This window comes from Dendrobates tinctorius, unplaced genomic scaffold (genome assembly GCF_039654945.1).
Source record: "Dendrobates tinctorius isolate UK_male_01 unplaced genomic scaffold, ASM3965494v1 ptg000166l, whole genome shotgun sequence".
Lineage (NCBI taxonomy): Eukaryota > Metazoa > Chordata > Amphibia > Anura > Dendrobatidae > Dendrobates > Dendrobates tinctorius.
Window position 1 is genome coordinate 6,142,539 of NW_027361833.1, and position 16,389 is coordinate 6,158,927.

The window sequence follows — 16,389 nt, forward strand, 5'->3', positions numbered from 1 at the left end:
CTCGCCCTACCACTTGCACCAGTGACCCATTTCCATCACATCTACTCCAGTCCCTTTCCCCTGCTGTCACCCCTCACCTAACTAAAATATTTATCCTCTCTCTCTCTCTCTCTTCTGGTATCTTTCCCTCCTCATTTAAGCATGCCATCATACATCCACTGCTTAAAAAAACCATCCCTCGACCAAAACTGCGCCGCTAACTATAGACCTGTCTCTAATCTTCCCTTCATCTTTAAACTCCTGGAACGCCTGGTCCACTCCCGTCTTATCCGCTATCTCTTTGACAACTCTCTTCTCGACCCTCTCCAGTACGATTTCTGCTCTTTACACTCTACTGAAACTGCCCTCACTAAAGTCTCTAATGATCTACTAACAGCTAAATCAAATGGTCATTACTCCATGCTAATTCTCTTGGATCTCTCTGCAGCATTCGACACTGTGGATCATCAGCTCCTCCTCACTATGCTCCGTTCCATTGGCCTCAAGGACACCGTTCTCTCCTGGTTCTCCTCCTATCTCTCTGACCGCTCCTTTACTGTATCTTTTGCTGGTTCCTCCTCCTCTCATCTTCCCCTTACTGTTGGGGTTCCTCAAGGATCAGTCCTAGGCCCCCTCCTCTTCTCTTTGTACACTGCCCCTATTGGTCAAACAATCAGTAGATTTGTTTCCAGTACCATCTCTATGCTGATGACATCCAATTATATGCTTCTTCTCCTGACATCACGCCTGCCTTTCTAGAAAACACCAGCAATTGTCTGTACGCTGTGTCTAACATCATGTCCTCACTATATCTGAAACTGAACCTGTCAAAGACTGAACTCCTTGTGTTTCCTCCCGCTACTAATATACCTATACCCGACATTGTCATTTCCGTGTGTGGTTCCACTATTACTCCCCAGCAACATGACCGCTGTCTTGGGGTCATACTTGACTCTGAGCTTTCCTTTGCCCCCACATACGATCTCTGGCTTGCTCTTGCTATCTGCACCTCAAAAACATTTCTAGAATTCGACCTTTTCTTACTTTTGACTCCGCAAAAACTCTTACTGTTTCTCTTATTCATTCTCGTCTCGACTATTGTAACTCTCTTCTAATCGGTCTCCCTCTTACCAAACTCTCCCCCCTCCAATCTGTCGTGAATGCTGCAGCCAGTATCATATTCCTCACCAATTGTTACACCGATGCCTCTACCTTGTGCCAGTCATTACTCTGGCTACCCATCCACTCCAGAATCCAGTACAAACTTATTACCCTCACCCACAAAGCTCTTCATGGCTCAGCACCACCCTGCATCTCCTCCCTTGTTTCAGTATACCACCCTACCCGCACCCCCTGTTCTGCTGATGACCTGAGGTTAGTATCCTCAATAATCAGAACCTCCCACTCCCGTCTCCAAGACTTTACACGTGCTGCGCCAATTCTTTGGAATGCACTTCCCAGGTCAATATGATTAGTCCCCAATCCCCACAATTTTAAGCGTGCCCTGAAAACGCATTTATTCAGACTGGCCTACCGCCTCAGCACATTAACCTAATCTATCCCTGTGTGACACAGCCAAAAGTTTTTACCATAACCAGGTTCCCCGCATCATGTTCCCACATGCTTTATGCATCCATTAGCCCTCTGTGTCTGTACTGTTACACAGTGCACTCAGCTATAGTGTGAGCTTTTTGACACTATTCCAAAAAAAACCCTCAGGGGTCAAATGTTGCACACAGCCTAGAGAGTATCCCACATAAAGTCAATTAAAACATAACCTTTAATGAACCATTAAAAGGACTTAACACACAAAAGCATTACAAAAAAGTGCTTATGTGAACCAGTGCTCATTAAAAAATGGTTTGGTCTCACCATTGGTATTAGATATAGCATTCCAGCATCAGGGCGTATCCTGCTGGAGAGACGATCCACTCATGGGGAGCTGAGACATGGGAAAACTAGTGTTAATGTAAAGTAATCCCCTACACTCCCTGTCGTGCCCCAGTGTTACTCATGTCCTAACAAGGACAGGCCCCAAGTGGATCCTGTAGTGGACACCCCCACTGATAAGGGGAAAAATAGACAGAAGCTCCCGGGTTTTCCAATGTCTCAGCTCCCCATGAGTGGATCGTCTCTCCAGCAGGATACGCCCTGATGCTGGAATGCTATATCTAATACCAATGGTGAGACCAAACCATTTTTTATTGAGCACTGGTTCACATGAGCACTTTTTGTAATGTTTTTGTGTGTTATGTCCTTTTAATGGATCATTAAAGGTTATGCTTTAATTGACTTTATGTGGGATACTCTCTTGGCTGTGTGTACTGTTACACACTTAACATTATGGCTGGTCCATACAATCAGGGCAACTGTTAACACCCACCCTTCGTATCTACCTTTTTTCCTCCTAGATTGTAAGCTTGCGAGCAGGGCCCTCATTCCTCTTGGTATCTGTTATGATCTACCGTGTTTTTCAGACTATAAGACGCACCGGACCATAAGACGCACCCCAATTTTCAGAAGGAAAATAGGGAAAAAAATAATAAAGTGTCAAATGGGGGTCCGTCTTACAGTCCGAATTCAGCTTACCTGGGAGGGATCCGGCACAGGTGGAGGAGTGGTCACAGGGGTCATTCAGTGCATCTGGTACAGGTGGAGGAGTGGTCACAGGGGTCATTCAGTGCGCCAGGCTGGTGCGGTGGCAGCGGCTCTGTGCTGGGGCAGGTGGGCTGTGCTGGGGCAGGTTGGTTGTGCTGGGGAAGCTGGGCTGTGCTGGGGCAGCTGGGCTTTGCTGGGGCAGGTGGGCTGTGCTGGGCTGGGGCAGCTGTGCTGGGGCTGGTGGGCTGTGCTGGGGCAGCCTTGCTGGGGCAGGTGGGATGTGCTGGGCTGGGGCAGCGGTGCTGGGGCAGGTGGGCTGGGGCAGCTGGGCTGTGCTGGGGCAGCTGGGCTGTGCTGGGGCAGATGGGCCGTGCTGGGGCAGCTGGGCTGTGCTGGGCAAGTGGGCTGTGCTGGGGCAGGTGGGCTGTGCTGGGCTGGGGCAGCTGGGCTGTGCTGGGGCAGGTGGGCTCTGTTGGGTGAGGGTGGCGGCGGGCTGTGCTCCGGTGCAGGGGGCGGTGGCTCCGACGGCATTTCCTCGAAGCTCGGAGGCCCCCGCACATCCGTTGCTGGCTGCTGCCATGTTGCGGTGGCCTCCGGGAACATGGACGCCGGGAAGATGGCCGCCGGTCCGGGGACGCGCATACGCAGGTTCAGATCTCGTCCCGAGATCTCGGGAGATGAGATTCAAATCTCGGCAACGCACCTCCTATTATTTATATTTGGTGCGTTCCGCCGTCCCTATCATTACACTAGCACCAGGGTCTGGCTGGTAATGGCAGACCTGCAGCAGCTGCAGCGCTACATTCGGCAGCTGGAGAGCAGGTTGGCGGCTATTGAGAGCACCAACTCAGCCGCGAATGCTGCGCTAGCTGCTGCTCAGACAGTCGCAGAGGCTGTCTCACGTGTGCCCGCATGTTTACCCTCCCCAACAAGTTTTCGGGTGACAACGCCACCTGTAGGGGATTCGTGAGCCAGTGCTCTATTCAGCTTGAGTTACTGGCTGCACGGTTCCCTATAGAGCGGGCTAAAGTGGGCTTTATTGTCTCACTGTTGTCTGGCAGGGCATTACAGTGGGCTACGCCATTGTGGGAACGTGATGATCCCGTGGTTCAGGGTGCTGCTCAGTTCCTCGTGGCCCTGAAGCAGGTCTTTTTGGGACCATGGATCACGCACGATACCTCACTCCAATTATTATCCCTAACACAGGGGTCGTTCTCGGTTCGCCATTATGCCGTCCAGTTCCCCTACATTGGCTTCCGAATTAGAGTGGCCGGACAAAGCATTAGTCCCAGTGTTTTGGAGTGGGTTAGCTGAGCACGTCAAAGATGCTCTAGCTACCAGAGAGGTTCCCACAAGTCTGGAGAAACTGATTGCCGTCTCCACTCGCATTGACCTCCGGTTTACGGAGCGCGGGCAGGAACGTGCACAATCCAGACGTAGGGTTAATTTGGCTCCCACCTTCACCGAGCCGCTAAGAGATCCCGCACAGGAGCTATCATCCTCCGAACCTATGGAGGTGTCTCGCACTAGCCCCAAGCCACCTCCGATGCGAAGCTCCATACGTTGCTATCAGTGCCGACAGTTTGGTCACTCGACTAGCACGTGTCCCCTGCGGGCGAAAAAACGCCCACGTCCAGTGGCCGTAGGTGGTGGTCAGTCTAATATGAAACCCTTTTCACCCAAACCGGTATTCCGGGGCACTTTAGACAGTGGGCCCTCCACCTGGGAGGCAAAGGTTATCGTGGATTCCGGGGCCGAGAGGAATTTTATGTCCTCAACCTTCGCCCTGAAACACGATATTCCCCTGGTGCTGCTTCCCCAGCCTCTGACCATCATGGTGGTTAACGGTGCACATTTGCGCTCTCAGGTGACCGATCAGACAGTTCCACTCGGGCTTTCTATCTCACCCTCCCATCGTGAGACTCTGTCCCTGCTCATTTTGCCTGAGGGCATCAACCAGGTGCTTCTTGGGCTTCCCTGGCTCCGTTGCCACTCCCCTCATATTGATTGGGCATCAGGGAAGATACTGGGTTGGAGCAAGGACTGTGAGGGAGGGTGTCTGAGGGGCAGCCTTCAGGTGGCTTCCACTGAAGTGCCTGCGGATCTCTCCACGCTACCTGAGCCCTGCCACCAATATGTGGACGTCTTTTCCAAAAAATCTGCGGAGACGCTTCCGCCGCACCGTCCTTACGATTGCCCCATAGATCTCCTGCCAGGCACCGAACCTCCTAGAGGCTGTGTGTATCCACTATCTCTCCCTGAGACAGAGGCGATGTCTCAATATATCCGGGAGATCCTGGCTAGAGGTTTTATTAGAAAATCGGTGTCACCGGCTGGTGCAGGGTTCTTCTTCGTACAGAACAAGAGCGGGGAGTTGCGACCCTGCATTGATTACAGAGGTCTCAATGCTATTACGGTCAAAAACAAATACCTTCTCCCATTGATCTCTGAACTATTTGACAGGTTACGAGGGGCCCGGATCTTTACAAAATTAGATCTGCGGTGGGGCGTACAACCTGATCCGCATTCGCGATGGAGACGAGTGGAAGACAGCTTTTAATACCAGGGATGTCCATTACGAATATCTGGTCATGCCCTTTGGCCTTTGTAATGCGCCTGCTGTCTTCCAGGATTTTGTTAATGACGTCTTCCGCGACATGCTCTCCACCTCGGTGGTGGTCTATCTGGATGACATACTCATCTTCTTGCCAGATTTGACCACCCACCGGAGAGACGTCTGAAGGGTCTTCGACCGTTTGCGGGCGAACTCTCTCTTTGCCAAGCTGGAAAAGTGCCAGTTTGAGCAGGAGTCCTTGCCGTTCCTGGGCTGTATCATCTCGGCCAAGGGGTTGGCTATGGATCCTGCCAAACTGCAAGCGGTGATGGACTGGCAGGAACCCCATTCACTTAAAGCGGTGAAGCGCTTTTTGGGGGTTCGTGAATTATTACCGTCAGTTTATACCTCACTTTTCCACACTGGTAGCTCCTTTGGTTGCTCTCACTAAGAAAGGAGCTAACCCTAATGCTTGGTCTGAACAGGTCTCCAAGGCCTTCACGTCTATAAAATCTCATTTTGCTGGCGCTACCATCTTACATCGTCCCGATGTGAATAAGCATTTATTCTGGAGGTTGATGCCTCTTCCGTCGGTGCAGGAGCAGTCCTTTTCCAGAAGGATGCTCAAGGTCGGAAGCATCCCTGCTTCTTCTTCTCAAAGACCTTCTCACCGGCGGAGAAGAATTACTCCATCGGTGACAGGGAGTTGCTAGCCATGAAGTTGGCCTTTTCCAAGTGGAGACATCTCCTGGAGGGAGCCCGGTTTCCCTTTCAGGTATATACGGAACATAAAAACCTGGTCTATTTACATACGGCCCAACGCTTGAACTCTCGTCTGGCTAGGTGGTCGCTCTTCTTTTCCCGCTTCCGCTTCACCCTGCATTATCTCTCTTGGGAGAAGAATGTCCGTGCGGATGTTCTCTCCCGCTCGGTGGTTTCTGCGGAGGAAGGGGAGGCTGAGCCTCGGCTAATTCTCCCGCCGGAGAGTTTTACGACCGCGGCTCCGGTGTCTCTCGAGTCAGTGCCACCGGGCAAGACATTGGTGCCTCCTCAGCTACTGCAGGAGGTTCTCGCCTGGGCACACACCTCCAGAGTGGGTGGTCACTTTGGCAGCAAATGGACCACAGAACTCCTGACTAGGTCGCACTGGTGGCCGCATTTGGCTCGAGATGTCAAGGAATACGTACAGGCATGCGTCTCGTGTGCACGGAACAGACCTTCTAGACAGAGGCCGGCGGGGCTATTGTATCCTCTGCCAGTGGCGGATAGACCTTGGGAGATGGTTGGCATGGACTTTGTGGTTGGCTTGCCCAAGTCCGGTGGCAGTACAGTCATCTCGGTGGTCACCGACCATTTTTCTAAAATGGTGCATTTGGTGCCACTCGCACGGTTACCTTCTGCTCGTGGTCTTGCCACACTGTTTATAAAGCACGTATTCCGCCTACATGGCAGGCCAGACAAAATTGTTAGTGACCGAGGTCCCCAGTTCGCGTCTCAGTTCTGGAGGGAGCTCTGCAGCCTACTCAGCATTGAGCTAAATCTTTCCTCCACTTACCATCCCGAGACGAACGGCTTGGTTGAGAGAGCCAACCAAACCTTGGTCACATACCTGTGGCATTTTGTCTCTGCCAGGCAGGATGACTGAGCATCCTTGCTACCATGGGCTGAGTTTGCCCTGAACAATGCAGTGGCTGATTCCACTGGTCAGACGCCCTTTCGCTTAAACTACGGCCAATATCCGCGCGTCCCTGTCCCGATGCCAGTGTCCTCCGCTGACTCCAGGGTGGCAGACTGGGCAGTGGAGGCTCGCGAAATTTGGGATCGCACTCAGGATGCTATCCTGGCCTCTAAAGAAAGGATAAGGGCGACTGCCGACACACGTCGGTGACCCACTCCCAGCTTCTCCCCCGGTGACATGGTGTGGCTCTCTACTCGAAACATCAAGCTGCGAGTTGAGTCCCCCAAGTTCGCGCCGCGATACATTGGACCTTTTAAGGCTCTCGAGCGTCTCAGCTCGGTGGTCTATCGCCTGGCTCTTCCTCCACACTTAGCCATTTCGGACGTTTTCCATGTGTCCCTCCTCAAACCAGTTCATATGGCCCGGTTCTTCGAGTCATCTGCCAGGTCATCAGACTTGTCTTCTGACAAGTTCGAGGTTAACGCCATCGTGGGACGCAGGATTGTCCGTGGCAAAAAATTCTATTTGGTGGATTGGAAGGGTCATGGACCGGAGGCTTGTACCTGGGAGCCGGTGGAGAATATCCATGCTCCACTCCTGATTGCGGCCTTTGAGCGCAGCAAGGCTCAGAGGGGGGGGTGGTAATGTTATGCGCCAGATTCCTGGCACTGCACAGCAGGAATCCAGAGCCGTACATCCAGTGGTCTCCCATTCCTCTCCGACCACTCAGGGACCTGCTCAGCAATCCCGGCGTGCTGCTCAGACTCGCTCCGTCAGTCTGGATGTTGCTGCCACCTCTGGTGCAGCAATGGTAGCGCAACCTGCTCTGCAGGGAACCGCTCCAGAGGCTAAGTCCTCTTGCCGTGCTACTGGGCATGCCTGTAAGTTGACCTCCCAGTGGAGAGCAGGTCCTGCGTCAGATCTGATTTGTCCTTCACAGGGTACTGGAAGGTCCCGGAAGCGCATGGCTATAAAAAGCCCATATGGCGGCTCGGCCATGCGCTAGTGTAGACTTATCTGCTTTGTGTGTATGGTGACGGATGCATATGCTGGTGACTGACTCATTGGAAACCCCTACCCTCTGATATTACGAAAGGTGACAGTGTTGGTTTTAGTCAGCGCCAGGTAGTGACTAGCTTTGCGCCACTGTGCTCACCGCGCCTAGCACTAGCGTCCGACAGTGTCCGGCTTTCCGGCACTGTCGTTAAGCGGCTGCAGTTCCTGCCGCACTGCGCTTAGCAGCTCCATTTGGCGTTCGCGGCTGCGACGCCGCACGCTGGTTGGCTCTGTGTAGTCAACAGGCCCCAGCGTTTATACTTAATTTCTTTAGGGCTTCTCTGTGCCATTAACAGAGTCTGCCTTAGCACTTGGGTGTCTGTAACCCGAGTGCAGTACTCCGCCATTCAGCGAGTCTGCCATTACCCAGCAGCGGTTTTTACATCTACCGCACGGTGGACCCCGGACGGCAAACGCACCTCCTATTATTTATATTTGGTGCGTTCCGCCATCCCTAACAACTACGCTGTACTGAACGGACGACAGCTGGAATACCTCCCGCTTGTTATGAACAAGATCAGTTTATTTGGCAACTAATTTTTCAAGAAATGGAAGAGTGTGAACGTCTGATGAAGGAAATCTTGCCTGTGGAATGGCGAGTTAAAGGAGGGCAGGAGCGTAAGGAGGAAGACCGGGCTGCGGGTACTTGCGCTATGCCGGGTACGGAACTGTCGAGGCTGCGAGGGTTCAGAGCGCCATGCGCCCAGCCAAGCAGAGTGCAGTGCTCGCGTGGAGGAGCAGGTGCCAGTGGCAGGACCCTGAGGTGCGTTCACCATTGCTCATATGCGCAGCGGCACATGTGTGTGGCAGAGACTACTGCAGTGCTCCCCACTTTGGCTGCACTGATTTATGGACTAGGGGCTTAGTGGGCAAAACCGTTGACCGCCCGTTGCCGCCAGAAGCTGGACTGTGATTTGTTGGGATCCATCTGAGGACACCACGCCAGCCATTGCCGATACTCCAACTCCCATCAGACTGTATGTGGATGAGGATCAGAAAAGATTATGATAAGTGCCGTTAACTATTTACTTCCCTTGATTCCTGTTTATTATTTATTAACTCCATACGAGATCATTTTCAACCTTTTGTTAAAAATTAAATAATATTGTTATACAGCATTGTTCTGCAATCCCTGTGTTACTGCTTTTCCAAACCTGCTTACATAGTTGTCTTACAATTTTCCCAAAAATTGTGGACCATAAAACAAATAAAATATATTTAGAATTAACTTCATTTTTGTACAATCAATTGAATGAAAAGAGTACTTATTTTTAAGCTTATTATTGTTGGTGGTATAGTTGAACTAACAGAATGACAATGTAGGCAATGTTAAGCCATGTTCACATCGGTTTTTTAGCTTACTGTCAGTGGTTTGTCTGGGCTTACTTCTGAGGCTTTGAAAAGCGGAATTTGAGCGTTTGGATGACGGGGTCAATAGTTTTAATGAAGATGGAGTCACGTTGTGCTCCGTGTTGGCTATAATTTTCAGCAGTATCCGCCTATTTGAGGCAGGAATCAAGATGTCATTGACTCAGTCTTGGTGCTCATGTCAAAAAGGTGGATACTGCCTAAAATGATGTCCAAAATAGCACAACGTTTCTCTGTCTGCATTATTAAAACCAATGACCCCGTCAAAGCAAATGTCTGAATCACGTTTTCCAGGGATTCAGACTTAAAGGGGTTGTCTGGTTTAACATACACACACGCATACAGTGCTATGAGAGGATTTTCTGGTGAGCTCCAGGAACATGCCATAATTTTATGGACTGTCCTGGAATTTCTGGATAGTTGGAAACATTGTGCCTGCTTCCAGTGCTGACACTATCTACATACTGGTATACATGGCCCCATCTCCATCCTGGTAAACATGGCCCCCCATCCCCTTCCTGGCAACATGGTGCCTGCTTCCATTGCTGACACCGGAGAATCCTGGTATACATGTGTAACAAACGTGCAGGTACTGGTATGTCACCACGGAACAGATGGACCAACAGTTAAAGGGGAGTTTATTTACAGGGATTATCACTGGCAATATAACAGTGCGAATATATGCAGAGTGAAACAGATTCTCGAACAGGCAAATAGTGTAAACAGTAATAAACGGATTTTCTTGAAAACTTAACAGTCTGATGGGGACTTGCTTGCAGGGTCATCTTCTCCAACGTAGGCACCAATTACCAGCAGCACTTGTTGTCTCTAGTCTCTATGAGCTCCGAACTCTCTAGTAATCCACAGCCGGGGTCTCAAGGGTTACTGCAAGAGGTAAAGGGGGTACTGGCCAAACGGGGTCCCCTCTGCTCTGAGTCTTTTGTCTAAACACAAGTCTCTCTCGGGGGAAACAACACTCCATCCCTTGTTAGGTCTCTCAGCAGGAATTAGGGGCTCTGCACTAACACCGCGGGTACCGGGGCTACGCGCGGGGGTCACTGTCTCTGCACGGCTTGCTGTCTCTGCACGGGCTGCAGTCTCTGCACGCGTGTCAGGACGCACCTCTACTGTCATTGCAGACACCGTTTCCATGTAGTCACGAGATGCAGTCTTTCTAAGCAGTCCCCTGGTATTTGCCCTCTGACCGGGATTTCTCTCTCCTCCCCGGAGCGCGGCTGCATCTCCTCCTGACCGCTGCCCAAGATGCTCTGAGATCTGAGCGCGCTTTTCCCGCTCTCTGCCCGGCTTCCTTCATGTTCAGCACCACTTCCTCCTCCCCACTGCTACTGACAGACCCATGATGCAGTCAGTTCAGGTCCAAGAGTCTTCCCCCTGGCAACCCTACTGCGCAGCTATATGGTTCCGGGCATGGAGCAGAGGCGGTAAACCTTTTCTTGTCCTTCTTATGCTTCACCCCCTTACACATGACCCCATCACCATCCTGGTATACATGGCCCCCATCTCTATCCTGGTATACATGGCCCCCCATCCTGGCAACATTGTGCCTGCTTCCGGTGCTGACACTGGAGAATCCTTGCATACATGACCTCCATCTCCATCCTGGTATACATGGCCTCCGTCTCTATCCTGGTATACATGGCCTCTATCTCCATCCTGGTATACAGCACATGGCCCCCATCTCAATCATGTCAAAACTGTACATGCTTCTGGTGCTGACAACGGAGAATCCTCACAGCACGCAGTGTGGATTCCCAAGTCTGCAGTCACACAGAGTGGCTGTGTAGGGGGATCAACGAGGCAGAGGGTACCTGTGTGCTGGGTCCAGAACTAGAGAGGCTGCATCCACTGTTCCTGGGGGAAGCCTGAGTGAGGCAGACCTCCCCCTGTTGCCTGGGGGAAGCTCTAGAGAGGAGGGGCTTCCTGCTGTCGGAGGGGGGCGGAAGGGGAGATAGAAAAAGCACGCGAAGGAACGCAGTTTGGCGCCAGGGCAGAGCAGCACGCAGTCGGGTGAGCGGTGTGCTCCGCTCCCCATCCCGACAGAGTACCGGCTCTGTGATAGGGCGAGCTGCAGTCGACCAGAAGGACAGGGACTGCTGTGCTGAGGGAAGCAGTGTGCCCAGCGGTAATCCAGAGAGACAGCCGTGCAGAGCAGAGCCGTCGAGAGCAGAGCCGTGTGGAGCCATGTACACAGAGCAGAGCCGAGCCGGGTATTGCAGCAGCCACAGAGAGTAGTGCTCCAGCCGGTAGCACCAGTGCCAAGCAGATCAGCGTCACCCACCGCCAACAGCGGGGACCAGGGAGAGCGGGATGTGTGGTGTGTGTCCAGTGACTGCCAGCGAGAACCAGGTGCTGTACACTACGTGACTGTGAGTACCGCACATGTGCTGCCCCAAGTATTGTATTGGCAATACCCCCCCTCCTATTTACATCTTGTGGGCATTTGACTTTATTATGATACCTTTATTTTACCCTCATGTGTGCAGCCTTCAGGTGCTTAGAGGATTGGTATGTCTCTTATTGTAGAAGACCTGAAAAGCTTTTTTGAAGCCATAGCTCCTCATTGTGCGGTATATCTGCATCCATGATAACCGCATTCATAATATTTTTTTCTGACAACTGTCACATACTCAGATATTTGATTTATCATTACCTCTATGGGTTTATTGCTTCTAGATATTTTGAGTATTGACATTTTTCAATACAGATCATTAATAGGTTGTCTTTGAAGTCAAAGTATTTTATTGTGTGGTGTATTAATGCTTTTTTGGGCAACTGCAACCATGCTCTATGGTCGTTTATGATTACTGCACCTTGTTACATCACATTTATTGTGTTTCTCAAATTGTATGCTTCTAGAGCTGCAAATTACGCATTGGGGTTTACATTGTGGTTTGCATATACATGTGTATTTTGCACTATTTCATTAGTCTCTGCCCTTATTTATTGGAGGGGGTATATATCAGGTCCTTATTAGAAGACCTGTCATTCTGGAGTGTCATTTTAGGCCAAACTTTTTTGGCCTTTTTTAATTGTTTTTAATATGTTTTTGTCACTTGTGTGTTCTTTCTATATGTTTTCAATAAAAATAATAATTGATTATCAGTACTTTATTTGCATTTATTTTGGGTTGTCTGCGTCCATATTGCACACTTCTTTTTCTTTCATTGCAATTCCCCTTTTTAAGTGTGTGGACTGCAGCTCCCTGTGGCTTATTTGTAGTGCCCTCAAGGTTTTCATTTTTTCATTCTATGCTAAAGATAGGGTGCGGGGGGGAAGGGACGAATCCAGAAAGGCAACAAAAGGTCATAGTGAAAAATATTTTATTTGGTGGAATTGCAAGAAACAAATGGCTAAAAAGACATGCAAGTACTAGAAGATCATTGGTAACACATGATTGGGACCCTGGGCACCATGTTGCCAGTAGTATATCAATATTGTCATATAAGACAGGAAGCCGTTATTTCCTCAGGCCCGGGGACCCTTGTTTTGCCTGCACTGTCTGTTCTCAGGTAATAGTATTAATGACATGGCGTTTTTTTGCATATAAATTTCTGCTCCTAATTAGGTATAATTTTGCAAACATTTGCTAGAAATATATGCTCATTGCAGACTTTGCTCAATCTTGCCATGTATATTCTGAGGAAATAACGGCTTCATGTCTTATATGACAATATTGATATACTACTGGCAACATGGTGCCCAGGGTCCCAATCATGTCCCTTCCCCCCTTTCTCTATATGAGTTTTGGCAATTGGTCACTTACAGTTCAATGTTATAAATATATGGGGACATTAATTATGGTCACTTGTGACATATTATTTATTACATTGTCCCATAGGATGTTTACATTCTTTTGCACTACCCTCTCTGTATATAAAGATAGGGTGCGCAGATCGCATGCAGCCGTGTGCGATAGTAGGAAGCGATGACCGGATGGGGCGGGCAGGGGGCGGGGCTTAGCGGCGCCGTGCGCTGCATTTAAAAGCGCAAATCTGAAACCAGCTTGACACTTGCGCCCTGACATGGGCAGAGAATAGTTGTCCTGACCCTTGTTACCTGACCACCCCAGTTAAGATAATTAAGGAGCCACGTTGGGCTCACACAGGACTGTGGCCCGTGCTTTTGTTAGCCACATCAGTATATGGACAACGGGCAGTGGAAGGTAACGGAGACCGACCACTGCTGCCAGAAGAATGAAACAACGACTGCAGTACAATCCTGGAAAAAGCACTGCGTCCGCCGCTGCCAGCGCTATTGAGTTTGCAGCAGGAGCTGCAGTGTTAGGACTTCCTGATACGCTTGCTAGCCAAGTGTCATTATTTGTACCATGGTACTTCACTTAGCCATTCATACTGTTTAACTCTTTACCTCCCTGCGTGGAGTATTCCCCTGTAAATAAATCTGTCAACCCTTGCTCTGCATCCCGTCCATCACTGCATCCCACGTTCCTGCGATTTCTACAACTGCACACTTGTAGCTTTAGACTAGACAACACCTTTAAGTCCAAACAGAGCTGCAGACAGTTGGCTAAAAAGCAATGTGAACATAGCCTAATAGACATATTACAATCTATTAGTTTTGTTGTATGTCCCTTTAATGACTGTTGCTTATTGATGAATATTGCTGTAGTACAGACTGTCATTACTTTCATAGATTTTCCACTGGAGGGAGCAAAGGTTCATTTTTTTTGCTGAACAAATAGACTGGAAATATCTTGGGTAATTATTTTGCATCAAGTCAATTAAAAGAGAAAATGCAATAATACAACTCACAAATAGCATGATGACTGCATATGTGGCTCTATATCATACACACAGTAAATTACCTTAGGAATCTGGCACGCTGCCAGGAAGAGCTTCTGTTTGTTGATTCCTTCCAGGAGGTTTTTCTACAGACGATATTTATAGGCTGCCCAGAAACATGCAGCTTGTTAATATACTAAATAATGCCATGGCAAGGAAATTTCCAGAAAATCTGGATATAGTCAGGGAGGAGTGGAACAGTTACGCAATTTGTGAAAAGAATGAAAGAACATTTTTTTAATTTTTTTTTATTTAAAGGGGTTGTCTCAAGATGAATCTTCAGAAGCGCACCACTATACATTGCTGATTTTGCCAGGGATAAGATCGACAGTTCATAACAGCAGTATGGTGGTGCTATTAGTCTGACCAAAGCGCTCTCCCAGGCTGCTAGTGAAGGCATGTTTGCCTCTGCAACATGGGAGAAACGCAGGCAGACTGTGGCAGGTCGGATCTAGCAATCTAACCAGCTTCAGAGCATTGCAAGCAGGCTGGAAAACTCATGCCACTCAGTCCTCGACTGGCAGGGCGGTCATTAATCTAAGCAATGAGCTTTAACTATAAAGCCATGTTCACACTTTCAGTATTTGATGAGTTTTTTACCTCAGGATGTGTACGCCAAACCCAGGAGTGGAACAGTGAGAGGAAAAGTATAATAGAAACACCTCACCACTTCTGCATTTATCACCCACTCCTGGTTTTGACTTACAGATACTGAGGTAAAATACTGACCAAATACTCAACGTGTGAGCGTGGCCTGAAAATAAAGTTAAAATGGGGCAATTCCTAAGTTGCTTGCTTTTACAAGTACTTTGCAATTTTATCCATTTATGAACCCTTTCGCAGCAGAGCTTGTTTTGATCTTCGTAACCAGGCCAATTTTTTCAATTCTGACCAGTGTCACTTTATGTGGTAATCAGTGATGAGCGAACAGTGAAATATTTGGATTCGGGAAATCCGGCACAAATAATTTCTAATATCCATGTATTCGTACTGAATAACGAATCCAACGCAAGTCAATGGGAAAGCCAAATATTTTTCTGCTGGACCCAACAAACAGGTCTGGGGGCATGGGAAAAAAGTTGAAATTGATGGGAAAGAGCTAAATGGCAACATCATGGAGACGATGCCTGCATGCCTTTCTTACTCACATATGGTATCTGGGAATAATGTCAGACTATTGCGCCGGTTTTATGGATTTCTAAAAAGACCTACCAAAGCAAACCTCATTGTTTTTTAAAGGGAAAAATGCTAAGACACATTTTTTCCCTCCTAATTACATGTATATAACGCTAAATAAAAATCCCATCCCCTAAAAAAAATTAAAATAATAATTATACCCCCTTTTAGCATATGTTCTTACACAGCTTTAGTTTTTCCTTTTTAAATTTGTGAGTGCTCTCACTCCTATATTTGGGAGGTCCCTCCCTCATGCCAAATAGTTAGCAACATAGTGGAATACATATTCCCCAGCCTTTTACAATGCCATATCAAAGATGCCCATTTGAATTTTGGGCTTCGCCTTCCACCACCACCTTGTCCACCGCCATGTCATTCTCTTTTTTTAGCATAAATATGGTTTAGGTACACTGTGGGGCTCAGAAGGGATTTTCATTTGGATTTGGGAGCGTAGAATTCGCTGGATTTTATTTTATCTTTTTGGGGGGAGCCATAGCGCTTTTTCAGAGCCTTTGTGCTACCAGTAACATTGATGCACCCTACATTTCCATTGACAGATGATGGACTTGAGAGGGGACTTTTTCGTGGGAGTTTAAGCATTTATTGGAAACATTTTACATAACATTTTGGATCACATTCATACTGTACTCCACGCTGAGCACTTACTTTGGGGTTTCCATCTAAATCTCAGAATAACGTGATTCAGATGAAACCCCCGTGGGATCCATTCACTATAATAAGGCAGCAGAGTTACTCTGGGATCCATCTGGTCTCTATTCAGTGGTGTGCTTCTTTTCAGAGGTGCAAAAATCTGTGGCCGACTGCACTTATATACACACTTAAAAAGATGGAATTTGGTCACAGCAGCCATTTATTAAACAATACAACTTAAACGTTTCCATTAAATACTATGAAAAGAAGAGGAGGGAAAGGGGTTCTTAGAGCTAAGAGATCTGGCACCAATATGATTTATTTCCAACCTACCATGTTACCCTCAGCCGCAAACCACCAGCTCAAGGGAACCATACTACCACAGTATGTGGTACCTTACCACACCAAAAGTAAAACCCCATCCAGAGCCCAAACTAAATGCCAGATCAACCTCACTCCATTTAATACTGAAGGGAATCATCCATATAATTTCTTCCATCGTCAAT